The 15,106-nt window shown below is 30.7% G+C and overlaps 1 protein-coding gene across 2 annotated transcripts in view; it reads right to left on the reverse strand.

The window, feature by feature from the left end:
• Positions 1-15,106, reverse strand: part of LOC132938656 (homeotic protein ultrabithorax-like) — a 125,775-nt gene that overhangs the window by 52,159 nt on the left and 58,510 nt on the right. For both annotated transcript variants that reach the window (XM_061005613.1, XM_061005611.1), the window contains one exon: positions 11,769-11,902. The gene's annotated coding sequence lies outside the window, so the exon portion shown is untranslated. The remainder of the gene's footprint in view (positions 1-11,768; positions 11,903-15,106) is intronic.

Below are 15,106 nucleotides of genomic sequence, written 5' to 3' on the forward strand. Positions count from 1 at the left end.
AGATTATGAAAAGCATGTGCCGGGTGCCCGTGGGTATATAATATAATATTATCTACCATATAGGTATAATATAATATAATATAATATATTAAACACACTACATAATACACATGTTGTTATTGGAGTATATATTTTTATTTTTGTCGCAGTGTTATCTTCGCACCATTTCTTATTTTATCTTTATAAGTGCTATACGTGGCTCGTAAATTCTGTTAAATTCTATTAAAAAAATAAATAAATAGAAATTGATATCTATAGGTACCTAAGTATAATTATGTGTAGGGAGTTTTGTAACATTTTTGTCTTATATACCTATACCTTTTTATAGAAGAGTAAAAATTACGTTCACTATAAGCAGTTGTAATTTCTATACATGTTACATGTAATATAACACAATAATATAAATATAAAATATAGATTATAATAACTGGCCCTATGCAGCGTATTAGTTATATATGTATAATATGTAATATATAAGAAGTCTTAAAGATTTTTGCCATATTTACGTCATTACCTATACTATTGATTTATAAAGCAGTTTACAGCTCTAAAATCTATTGCCGTTAAGATAATGCACCAAACTTCATTTCGACGAAATTCGAATACCTATATATCTACTATATAATATTCAAATGCTCTTAAATATATCTATACCTAAATTTTCGGGAATGCGCGCACGCAAATTGAAAATTTAAATACGAGTATAAGTGAGAGAATGGATAATTAATAATTTTATGTAGTCATCTATGAGTAAATGAATTATCGATATTTCGTGTCAATCTTTTCCAAATGAATAAAAAGGGACATGATTAACAAAAAAAAAAATCATTCATATAGAATATTGGTCATAAAATAAAGCACGAACTTGATAGAATTGTTCAGTATTTCTGTTATTATACATAATATAAGTACGCATAGGATATATTATATCCACATAAATACATTTGTACGGCAGCATATTTGGGCCGATGCAGATCTGGAAACATATTGCGATGCTGCTGTGCATTTTTTTCATAAGGCAAACTTTAAAATTAAATATGTGTAAAAATACCCTGCAAATATACGGAGATGTATAAATCGCGCGGCATACTGGTTTCAGTATATTATATAGGTACATGTTGTACAATACATATACATTATACATATTATATTATATAGGCATAACCGTATAGGTAAAGATACAGTCAGGTACGTACAACGTACACACCTATACATCTAACTCTAACTCTATTACAATTTACATGTTCATTCACAATATATAGGTATAAGCGTGTTAAACGCGACGCGCATTCGCATTAATTTAGAGGGTTAGGAATCTTCGCGAGACGGAAAACAACCAAAGACACGTACTTAATCGCAGTACATAATTAATAATATAGGTATTCCTCTATTGGCAAAACAAATTAACACCGCGAGTGCTGTTGATAACTCTCGTATTGATGATTAAGCGAATTCCCCGTGATTTATCCTACTTTCGGAGTCGGGATACTATATTATCAGTTTGTATTTTCCCGACATTTCGTATCTACGTTTTCCTTTCTTAAAGTGTATTTGAAAATATTAGTAGAAATTGTACTCACCAACGTATATACTATATACAGTTTGCTATATCAGCGTATAAAGTTTCAATAACGAAATCAATTTATTAGAAAAAGTAAAATAACCAATATAAAACTATATCTAGATATCCCGTAATGGAAGGTATAAATTGTTTCCACCAGAACGCGTTTTGTTAATTCACATCCCCAATACACAATGCGTATCATTATACCACTGCAGGTGAAGCGCATATGTAATGAATTATACTAAGTTTATTATAATATTCCGCGATGGTTGTCGAAATTCGGTTTTTTTTCAATAACTTATATGTATGTTTGGATATTTAGTATTTACGAGTGGTTATATCTACGAAGTCTGCCAGTCCGCGTTAAGCTTATGCTCGTATATTGTACATTGGCTTATATATATAGGTAATGTTTAGTTCCTGATTCAAGACCCTTTTAGTCACTTTACACGACAAGTGTATTCGTTGGCTTGTTAATATACGTGAATTGGTAAAATTGATTTTTTTTTTTTATCGCTCTGGATATTTATTTAGTTTATACTATACTAAACGATTTATAACAAATATGATTTAAATAAGGTGTATTTATTTTATATAGTATTCTATAATACTCGCATTCCTAATATTACGTAGGTACCTATATGGATAAGTTTTTTTTTTTTTTATTATTTCAACAGAAACTAGGATAAATTTATATATTTTTTTATTACATTACTAGGTATTGATTAGTCGATTATCGACTTATATGAATTTGGTATATCGAGTTTCAAGATAAAATTAAAAATTATTGTTATCACCCGTTTATACTGCCACATGCATACAGACATTCACTATATTATTATAGTGGTGCCGATACCTTTAGGCCATCGTGTCGTCGACACATGTTGCTGCGAGGAGTACTGCGGAGAGAAAACGATATTATGGAAACCCCGTCGATCGAGTGACTGAGATCATTATACGGGTGACACCATCATCATCGCCATGTTTGTTACACCGCCTCTTTCCTGGTCCCATCATTGTTAATCTTACAGTCCTGCGCGACTCTCTGTTGTTAATATACAATACATATATATTATCGGCTCTGGTCGAGAATTATAGTACCAATTTAAACTTCTTAAACCATGCACCGACTAAAGTCGTAAAGACCAAAGTTTTTGGAGACTTGGGACGATAATAATGAACATTTATAATATGCATTATGCATGTTATAAATTAAGAAAATTATAAAGAATCTTTACTATACTGTATTATACATAGGTAATATAATATATTGTATAATATTTAACCGCAACAGCGCTATAATTATTTTTAATTGAATAAAATACGTGTATATTACACCTGTGGGGCTGTACCTATTTTATACATAATATGGCTGTATAATGTATAGAAAGTATCTATATAATGCTATACTCATTTGTAAACATTATAGGTATCACTAATTATTGCTGTGTTTGGAGGAATTAGGGAGTCGCGTAGAAACGGGAAACAAACGGTCGAGTTGATCGAAAAAAAGGGTGAAAAAAATTCTTAGCAAAAAGAAAAAATCTCCGTTCGCAAAACAAATCGCCCGTCGTCGCGTCTATATTACCCTATATATTATGCCACGGGTGTAGTATATACTACAATACACGCGTATAAACATTTTACACACGATTGTATGTATGTATAATGTATATATATATATATAAATGTTTTTATGCGTAATGCCATTACGCACTTTATGGGCCCATAACGTTCTCACGTACTCCTGTCCGCCGTATTTTTATGATTTCACTTTCGATGTACGACAATAATTAGCTGACCCCAGCTATAACGGGCCCGGAGGCTGATTTATTATATACGACGGCCAGATATCCCTTTTTAAGTGCGGCGTTTAACTTAAGTACTTGCGTATAAATATATAAATATTATATTATACTCACACACTTATACATACACAACAATATATATAGGTATATATAGAACTATAATGGTGCGAGGCGCTTATAACTACCATATACGTTTATGTAAAATATTATATATGTGATAGGTATAAGAGTCATAGGTAGATCGCTAGAAATCCCTATATACGCGTTATCCATTATAATATTATTTTAAATACCATATTGCTGTATATAGACGTATAATAGTGTACATAATTATAATTAAACAACGCGATTGCTGATGTATACAGTAATGTATATAGTAATAAAATAAATGTGTAATACGTTATACCTTTATAATATAGGTATGTATAGTCATAAGGCCATAAGGATAATCCCTACATTTTTAGTATTCTATAACACGCCAAAAATACTTCTAAGTAAAAGGTCGATCTTATACCCTGATTTTCATTGCAAATATGGGTTTGACACAAAATATTGTCTTTATATACTAGGTGTATATATTTTCTATATAATATTCGTATATATGTATATATATTATATTCGTATATAATATACTGTATGTAGATGTCCTATTTTTGACGAGCTGAGAACGTACCCATATATGAGTGGAGCTCAATAACTAAACTGTATAATATAATAAAAACAATTTTACTTATTGGTGTATTTTTTTTTTTATTGATCTTTAAAATAACATCGACAACAAAGGCCATTAGTTTTATTGGTGTATTATATTGAAAGAAAATATGAATTAAAAAAGTTATTTTTAATATTGTGATATATTTGGGCATATCTTAACCACCCACTGAGGTATAAGTAATATACATACAAATAGACTTTTGAATTCTGTATAAAATAATAATCAAGAAAATGGTCATATCATTTTATCTTTTCCCTCAACAAGACAGACCGTAAAGTAGATATTGTCACAACTAGAGCTAGAATTGGCCATACACATCCCACCCATTCTTTCCTTTTCGACCATGCCTTTTTACCTGCCATCAATGTGACCTACCACTGACAATCGAACATCTCACACTCCACTGTGCCAAGTACAACAACGAACGAATCATCTTAAACCACCCCTCCAACATCGAAGAAGCGCTTGGGGAGACCAACATCGATGGAATCTTCAACTTTTTTAATGCCATCAAACAATCCAACAGATTATAAACAATCTTTAAATACTCCTGTTTTTTTTTTTTTTTTTGTTTTTTCTTCTATCTTAAGATAGACAATTGTCTTATGATGTATATAATTATGTATAAATATTTCTAAGGTACCTAATTTCTTTCACCTTATCAATGTAAGCCTTTGCAGGCTAATGACCTCCGCTGTCGAAGCCTTTATTCTTGATAAAAAAAAAAAAAATTTATTATATTTATACAATATTAAACTCCTAGTATACTATAGGTACTATCGGACTAATCAATATGTAGAATATTATCTCCCCGTTGTCTGGTGAATTGTGATAAAAATAATAAATCATTTTATCATATTAATATGGTCTAAATATACAGCTCTACGTTATCAGAAAAGTCCATATACTGGTATATATAGACCTATAATAGGTAGCTTAGTAGCTATCGGTTTTCCTACAGAAACTATGTAGTTTGGAATAATGGATTTATATACAATATAATATGGTAGGTATTATATAATGTGTTTTTCTCTTGAATAGTTTAATACTATCGTTAAATAATTTCAAACATCATCATAATCTATAGGTATACGTATATTGGTACCTATAACACGTGGTAGGTATAATAATATATACCTACCTATGTATAATTTACGGATTATAATATAATATTATGCGTTCTAATGACATTCGATTAAAAATATATTTAAGACTATCTAATTTATGTCCTAGTGTCATAATTTATTTGTGTCGAGATTTTTCGACGCGATAGTTAACGTTTTTCTTTTTATCGTTAAACACGTCCTATATATATATAATACGCGTAGCTTTATGCATATATTAGACATTTACTTACATATACGACATATAGATACTACGGTGGGTATATCTTATAATAATATCATACAAAAATATTTATTTTTTTTAATTTAAAATAAAAACTAGAAATCCGTATATTTTTATGAACCCACAGTCGATGATAATACATAAAAGTCGTATAAAATATTACATATATACATACATTTGTATATATTATATACATAGGTACTACAGATTTGCTCGTCCGCGCATATGTACCTACCCGATACGTGCGTGTATAGATTTTATCGTCAAACATCTCTATGGGTCCAACATTTCGTTATCGAGATAATAATATGTTAATTAGCCTTCATATTATACTATCCAGGATTTCCCATGTGTCACCCAACTTTACGACGATCTCTTTAATAGGTTAAATACTAGGTATAATATAATTTCCAAAAAAACCAACTTTATCACATATTCTCTGTGGAACGTGCCACACACATTATAGGTAAGTGCATATATTATAATACAACATAGGAGAATATTGTCGTGATACTCGAGTATGTCTATCGTATATAATATGGCTTTGGGACGAAACAAGCGACTCTAATTGTATGTATGATATTTAAATTCTCACCGAATACATTTTGAATATATTAACGAATCCGGTGCAGGATTGTCGTCGCCCATACATGCTACAGACGTTTATTATTATATTGACGTAAAAGCGCATTACGAGTATATATACCTGTATATAGGCTTTGGTTTTGGTATATATATAACCTACGCGCTTCATGTAAGTGTTTTTTTCTTACGCCGTTGAAATTAAATGACTTATATTCGTATGTCGTATATATATATATATATATATATATTATAATAATTTATACACGGAGGAAAAACAAATTAAACGAAATATCGTTTAACGGTTAACACGCACTCAAACATATTATTATATATACGAGCGTGGCGTGATGTGTGTGTGATGCGTACGTGCAGCACTTGCACGGTATACGAGATGATCCACAACTCGGGTGGTACCTATGTATAATACGATGTAGGACGGACTATAGTAAGTGTATATAATTCGTGTGTGTGTGTGTGTGTGTGTGTGTGTGTACCTACGTATATTTATAATACATTATTTGGTAGGGATGAACGGAGAAAGCGTGTTGGCGGGGTGATACGCAATATGTATATATAGGCGATAAAGGACCCGAATGAATAAAACTGTAAGATTTATACGCACGCCGGACAAGTTTTACAATTTTTTTTCTTTTTACGCTCGGACGACTAGCGCACGTCAAAAGTGTCAAATAAAATTTGATTTTTATATTCACCGTTCGTTCGCATTATTATATTAATAATACACATTATACATAATATATATATATATATTTAAACGTACGAAAATAACACGCTTATATATATTGCAGCAGCAGTGACGATGTATATTATGTTATATAAAAGGCTGTGTGTATTAAATTGAATATATTATTTAGCGCGTGATTATAATGACCATAATAATTCTATTGGGATGATCGAGGAGTATACCAGCTAAATAGGTATGAAGGTATCGCGTCGTCGTTTATTATTATAATTATACCGAGGTCTACACGTTAAGTATAATTTATAAGTTTACAATTAAAACTCAATACACCGCGTGAAGATTTCTCCACACAAATTTTGATTTTAAAATGCCTACAATAAATTCTAATATAAATGACCTTTTTAAGACGAAAAATAATTAGTAAAAATTGTTGTATATTTTCTGTTTATTCGTATATTGTTATATTTTATTATAAAAAAATATCGTTTATGAAATCTGATATGAATTTTTTTTATGTATGTTAATTGATTTCTTTAGCAATGTTTATTTATGTGAAGGAAAATAAAAATACCAATTAAATAGAAAAAACTCTAATACTATAGGTATATATATATTATGTAGAAACGGGCATGTGCATTACGCAGGTACCTAAACCTGTAGTTTATATAGTACATCATATTTCATAATATTAGCTCTGAAACAACTTTCAACTTTTTACTCATAATTCACTTTGAAACAATAGTTTAATATAAAAAAACATTATGTGTTAATTAAATCCATGATTTACGCACATATTAATAATATAACTGTACAGGTAAAATATGTTAAGGTCATCAAATAACAACTATACTCACAATCATTGAACAACGCCACGTTTATAATAGTTTATACACATGATGGTATATACCGAATGATGCGTCAATATTTTCGATTCGTCGAGTTTAAAATATATCATAATATAAAATGTTATAATATAATCACTTCAGTTTACGTGTTGACGTATGAACCACTACCAATGAATTGGTCTGTAAAAACTCTTTATAACTCATAAACGCACATAAGCAATATAATCGTACATATAAACATTAAATAAAAAAATAAATAAATCATTGCTATATACATAATTACCTATAATAGGCACCTACTATAATATTACAACTTAACAGTAGTTAATTCAAATACACTACTGAACTACTCCCATATTAAATATGAGAGTTACCACATTTATGTCTTATCATTTATCTATATACTAAAATTGTGTAATTCGCATAGGTTATTATTTTTTTATGTGTGTTTAATTATTGGGAAAATAACCGGTCGTTTACATATTATAGTTTAATGCAAAGGTGGGTAATTAACTAGTTAAATGGTACATTTTTAAAAATTGTTTTAAATAAATAATTATTTGATATTCTAACTAACTAACTAATTAACTTTATAACTTAACTACATGGTTAAAGGCTTAAAGGTATCCATTATATTGGCCATTTCTCGTTAGTCTTGATCTGTATATATTAGGCGCACCAAAGACAATCTAAACGTGGAAATGAATTTGGCAGAAACTTCATTATACCGACTGTTGAAAAATTAGAAGATTGATTGCAGATAACAGGCGTTTCTGTAGATACATGCAGAACATATTTTATTGTTAAGCCACTATATAATATAATGTCGTGAATTCCATCGGGGTAAACGCGTTTAATGACAAAAATACTCGCTGACGACCTTAAATTACGACAAGCCGTTTGATTCGGTTCCAAGCGATGTAAATTAAACTGAAGCACAAACGCGTGCATATATAATAGAGATAATATATGGAAAGCATTAAATGGTGTCTGGTGGTACTTTGAATGGACGGTGTCCAACTGCAGCGTATACAATCAACGACGTTTGAATGAATTTTATTCGAATTTTTTCCACTCGTTTATAGGTGGGCGAGGGCAGGACAAATAAATATACGACGGAAGTGCTGCCAAAGCGGCACTTGGTCTATCTATTTATTATACGCAGAATAGTATAATACATAATAAATATAAACTTACTTATATATATGAATGGCACAAAATAAAATGGCAATAATGTATGAATGGTTCATTAATATATTATGTATTATAGGTATATTTTATATAAGCAAAAGAAAAATTACATTAGAAAATGTATTATCGAATGTTAATTCGGTAAAAAAAACTGGTATCGATTGATATTAAAGTTTATGTATAGCGTATTAGAATAAAATAACAATATTTCGAGTTGAAAAACGACTATATACGCCTATTAGGTACGAAAATACGGACGGAATTTTATCTTGATCGCGGTCACTGTATATCATACAAAGTTTAGGCGTTTATATAATATCAACCAACCTACGTTTTAAAGTCGGGCATACATCGTCGGCGGTGAAATAAGTCGTGGAAGGCGCTGACGGCGTCCGGCGATATAAAATATATATAATATAATATAAGGGCATAAAAACGTGTCCGACACGAGATTCGAGTCACGTATTTTTGTGAAAAGGTGACGGTCGCCGCGATTTTACGGCCAAAGTCGTCTCACGAGTGCGCCCGCTCCACACATATATTTATTCTCGGCGAGAGACTTTATTCTTGACGTCTGAAAGCTTTTCGCTGTAGTTTGGGAGTTATATATATATATATGAATGAACTCGTGTGTGCGTGAGCCTCGTCTCACTCGAATACACTCGACACGTGTATCCACGTATATACCTAAACGTATAGTCTAATACAGGGGTTACAAAAAAATGGAAACTTGTATCCTATTGTAACTTGTATGTGCATGTCAATTTTAAAAGTTTTCAAATAACGCGCAGTATATATTATAATATAATATAGGTGTAGTTAGTCGCACTCAGTCGTAATATAATATAATATAATATACGAGAATCTATATATATTTTCCTATAAGTATACGAAAACATTTTTGCAGAGTGTCCTCTGTATTTTCCGGGACATTTGTGTACGGAAAACAAATATATTATAGGGTTGCAGGGTTTTACGTCATGCCTCACCCCCCAATTCGCGTGCTCATATAGATATATAAATCACGATGATAAAATATATCGCACGCGTCTCGAAACGCATCATCCCCCCGTCTACTTTATAATATAATATATACACACGGGGGAGTACGCTGCTGCTGAAACGAGAGAGAGATATATTTAGAAAAAAAGCAAACACGCATCATATCATAATACTTAGGCATACAAAATATCATCCCCCTCGCGACGGATGATCGTAAACACAGACGCCGGCCGTGGTGGTTTATAAGCGCGTGTAATACAATTTTTCCAGGACGATGGCACACGTACGTTTATAAATATCATATATAATATATATATATATGTGCGTATGTAAAAGACGAAGACAACAATAGTATATCATACAGTTATACATATAATATTATATACATCCAAGTATAAAATTCGTGTGCACGAGAGTGGGTGTGTGTATGTGTGTTGTGTGTGTTATGACTTTTGGATTCAGACCGCGTAAAAACCTAAAAGAGATTTTATGACGTACGTATATAGTGGCATATATTATTATAATATATACGTATATTGTATTTGTCTACGCGAGTAGTACAGTGATATAATACATTCTCATGAAGATATACAGTTCGGTATTTTTATCAATTTGTATTATGATTGAGGGGCTGTGTGTACATGCTTTGCGAATATATAAACCTTTTTTGCACACGAGCACTATAATATTAATATATAATATAGAGTCACATGGTATATTATAATATTTATAACTATAAATAATATAACGTACCTATATATTATATACACATACATACGCCGTCAATATATTATATATACGTATATGCGATCATGAAGGACATTCATTTATTATTTTGTTTTTAACACGCGATCGCAGATGCGAAAATCCGTTTGATCTAATATTAATATGCTGCGTGATAAAATATTATTATATTATTATAGAGAAAAAAATCGTTATTCGATTTTCGTCGATCACGATCATAAATATTATACATTTAAATCATCGCGCCTGATTTGTATCGATTTATTTCGATTGATTTTATGATTTGTATTTTCACTGTGAAAACATTCAAAACCGTTTCAACAAATCTGTGGATTCAAATCGTATAATATTAAGGTATCTATACAAAAACAATAATAAAGGTACCGGCTCAAGTCTAATACTTAGTTTTGAATAAAAAGTGTAATCACTATAATTAGATAGGTATATATAGGTGTATATGTGTATATAGGTACAGAAAAATGCATTTGTGATGATTAACCATATTGCGCTATAAACTACACACTAACTACGATTTTAGTTACATTTTTTGATTCTGTTGTTAAAGTCACTGTTGTATAATTGTAAGCTGTAACTAATTTGTTTTTATAATCTTTGACCATAAATAAAAAGTGTATATTATATTAAACGGTAAATATATAAATAATAAATCTTAAGCTTATACGATTTTTTGTTTTTTTTATCTATTCAATAGGCAAGTACATAAATTATACATAAATTATAATCAAAACACACTTTTAGCACGCACAGAATGAAATATCACTGTTACTACCTACCCATATAATTAAATTGAAATTTTAGTATTTTTGGCCAGTGCGTGTTCATAAGATTAATTCGGAGTTTTCACTTGAAAAGCGTGATTTATAATATTTTGATTTGGCTATGTTTATAATAAACTTATGTAATGGATCATATAATTATTGTTATAAATTATATTATATACCGAGGATTTAGTATATTAACATACAATAAGAACCATATTATTATTACATTATATGTATATCGTATGGATCGCGCCATCTATACAGAGAAAAAGAACGTTTCGAATTTTCAATGAGGAATAAATTCTCCGACCTACTTACATGCCTATATTCTACGAATAAAGAACTTTAAAAATCAGTTGAAAAACTGCTACGTGTACAATAATGACTGTCATGCATTACAAAAAGAAAAAACTTTCTAATCACCCAAAAATTATAGAACCGATAACAATACTATGAATAAAGAATAATATGATGTGGCTCACCAAAATTCGAATGACATCGTACTCGATCGACCCTCTCGTTCACCTATGCCGCCCTCTATGTTTCGTCGACGGCTTGAATTCACCCTCGTCGCGTGATCTCTAGACGACGAATGGCAAAAGTGTACCGAATGTATCTGTAAACAACATACGATTTGATCAGTACAAGTTTATCGTGCGATCACTTAATATTTGCAATATTATTATGATTAATCACAGTTTGTATTGTTTGGCAGGCGCACGATAGGCAACTCAAACAGCGTTCCAATTTCTAATACGACGAGAAGGGCGATAAGAAATAGTTGGAAAAAAATAATACTTTTTTAGTTTTCAGCGCCGACAAAAACATTAACGAATAACTATTTACGTAATGATAACCAAGGTATATCAATAATATCGTAAAGAATCGTTTTGTAGTTTCGTACACGAAAAAAAAAACGTAAATCCTACATATATATATATTGAAATATTACCGTCGATGGCGACCGTCATTTTGCGGTGGTACCGAAGAATCGGTTGAAAACTACTGTGGACGAATTAAGAACAAAATATATCGAACCATAAATCATAATAATATATTATAATATTTTAATGTAGATGTGGAAACTTGTCAAGTTGAAAATATATACGAAAAATGGATATTAAATCATTGAAATTCCGTACCCCTAGTGCCATCTGGTGTAGCGGTGTACTCCTAATACAGATTTATTTTCCAACGCCCGAGTCGTTCAATTTCGAAATTTGTGGTACGAATATTATAATTTATAGTACGTGCCCATTTACAAATATACAATGTATGTTTAAAAATACATATTTAATTATAAGGGTTATCCGGTTAGGTGTAGATTTATGTTATGGGCAAAGTGGGAAATTTGTGCACAATGCCCGTTTTTTGAGGGTAAAGTTAGAATAAGTTAACATTGTCCGGGCACTGTAGGTTAAATATTGAATATATTAAAAATCAAATAAAACATTTTAGTTATTTTACTGAATTTTTTAATAATTATAAAAAAAACTTTAAATAGACGTTTTAGTTATATTATTTAGTTGTCTTTTAATAGTTTTTAAATCTACTATCCAGTATGGTACCTCCCTCCTACTGGAGAATTCATATTTTTATCTATAAGTGGTTTGACATGAACAAGATATGAATATCATTTATTATTAAATTATAATTATTTCAATAGTTCAACCACTCAGTTATTGTACTATTGTTACTTAAAAACATTTTATCAATAACACTGTTATACATAGTTATTCATTTCTTCTTTTGTATTTTCAAAAAAATTTTGGGAATGATGTTTCAATCTACTTTGGTTGATACTTTACGCTTTTTTACTTCAGGTATGGATTCATCAATTTTAGTACAAGCCATTTTGGCTTCATCACAAATTGTATTAAATGTTTTGTCTGATCTTATATAATTTTGGCAGTATATTTTGTGCTCACAATTTATTTTAAGACGACTTGGGGCGAGGTTAGTGAGCTCTGAATAAATATAAAACAAAGTAGTGTTGTTAATATAAAATCAAAAATTTTTTATTGATCAAAGTATAAAATATATATTCTTTCTGACATGAATTACGAATGGGATGTAATAATATATAACCTGATAGGTAAGACATACTTAAAATGTATCTTTCAAATGTTTACTTGTCTACATTAAAAAAAAATAAACACCATATAACTCCCAATCATAAGAGTAGTGTCAACGTAACAAAACCGATTTGAAATTTTTAAAAAAATTAACTAGACACTCACAATTGTATTGTAAGGTTCCTATAGGTGCAATAATCCGGATCAAGTGCGTACTCCCGAGTTCCGACGAAACAATATGTTCTACTTATACCGAGTGGCCAGAACGGCAAAACCTATGTTCTAAATGAAACATGATAAGTATAGAATGGTGTATATTAAAGTTGCCCAATTTACGTGAATATATTACGTATACATAGTGTTTATAATATTGGTATAATGGTATATACATACTTTAAACTAACAAGTCTTTATATAATATTTATATTATGATTAGGTACGATGGTCGACTACATGTTACACCGTATAATGGTTAGGTCAGGTTGGTAGATGGATGGTAGATATTTTTACAATACCATCATGTAAAATAAATAGTGAAAATATTATTTTTTTTATCGAGCACTAACGTCCAGCAGACTTTTATAATATCTGGCTAAAGCACAAAATATGTGATATCATAGATGTTTTTTGGTTACACATCACTATAGTGGACGACCATAAATAAACATTACAATATGTACGGATTTTTGCTTTGTCTCACTAATAAAAAATAAATATCATGACGTTTAAATGTATAATAATTCACTTAGTGTATGACCTGGCCTCTTTAGTCAGAATAACTCTAAAGTTATGTATACGATAATATTAATTATTTATTTAACAATGGATACAATGATATAACTGTACGCCGGACTTCAACTTAGATTAAAGGACCATATAAAGAAGAACTCAAAGAATTTAACGGTAATAAGATATAACTTTCAAAAACTGCAAAGCATACTATCGTACAAAATATATTATAGTTAATACACTAATGTATTATGTACAATAATAATATTCACATTATGAACGTATTTGAACCAAATATATCTTATGTTTAAAAAAGACAGATGATGACCCTTAAACACCTGCAGATGAAAGAACGTCTATTTAAAAGACAAAATAGAAATGTGCATTATAAACATGGACCCATTTAACACGACACTAAATTATATAGAGCGTAATAATAAATAAAATAAAATGTTCATAAAAATAATTTATACTTCAGTTATTCTTTCGTTTGGGAAAAGTAGAGTGGCACTGGTGTGACGTGGTAGTTTACTAACGTGTTCTGAGGTCAAGCATCGGCTGGTATCACTAGCTCCCGGCACATTTTCAGGATTTGTTCCGGCACAACCCCCATACACGGTGCCCACCGTATCCTGCACCGGCGCCACCTGTGTTTGATAACACTGTTTATTTCAAGCGTGCCGTTGTTTTGGTTGTCGCTTTGCCCGAGCGAGCCTGGTCTCAATTGCGGCTGCCGTCGTTTGCCATGTTTGTCTCGTCACCCCACTTAGCCGTAAGTCTATGGTTCCAAAACCACCTGAGGGAGCCTGATCCGTCATTTCTGTTGTTTCATATTGGCATTTTGATTTTTTTTAAATTGTTAAGAAATTGCCTATATAAAACGCCCTAAAAGCAGTTAAAGGTACTACTATTGTACGCTTCACACTATAAACTTATACACGCGCGAATCATGGGCGGGTATTAAGTCGCTTATAATCCGGCGCATTCACAAAGTAGGTGAACTAGTATATAATGAT

Source organism: Metopolophium dirhodum, chromosome 2 (genome assembly GCF_019925205.1).
Source record: "Metopolophium dirhodum isolate CAU chromosome 2, ASM1992520v1, whole genome shotgun sequence".
Taxonomy (NCBI): domain Eukaryota; kingdom Metazoa; phylum Arthropoda; class Insecta; order Hemiptera; family Aphididae; genus Metopolophium; species Metopolophium dirhodum.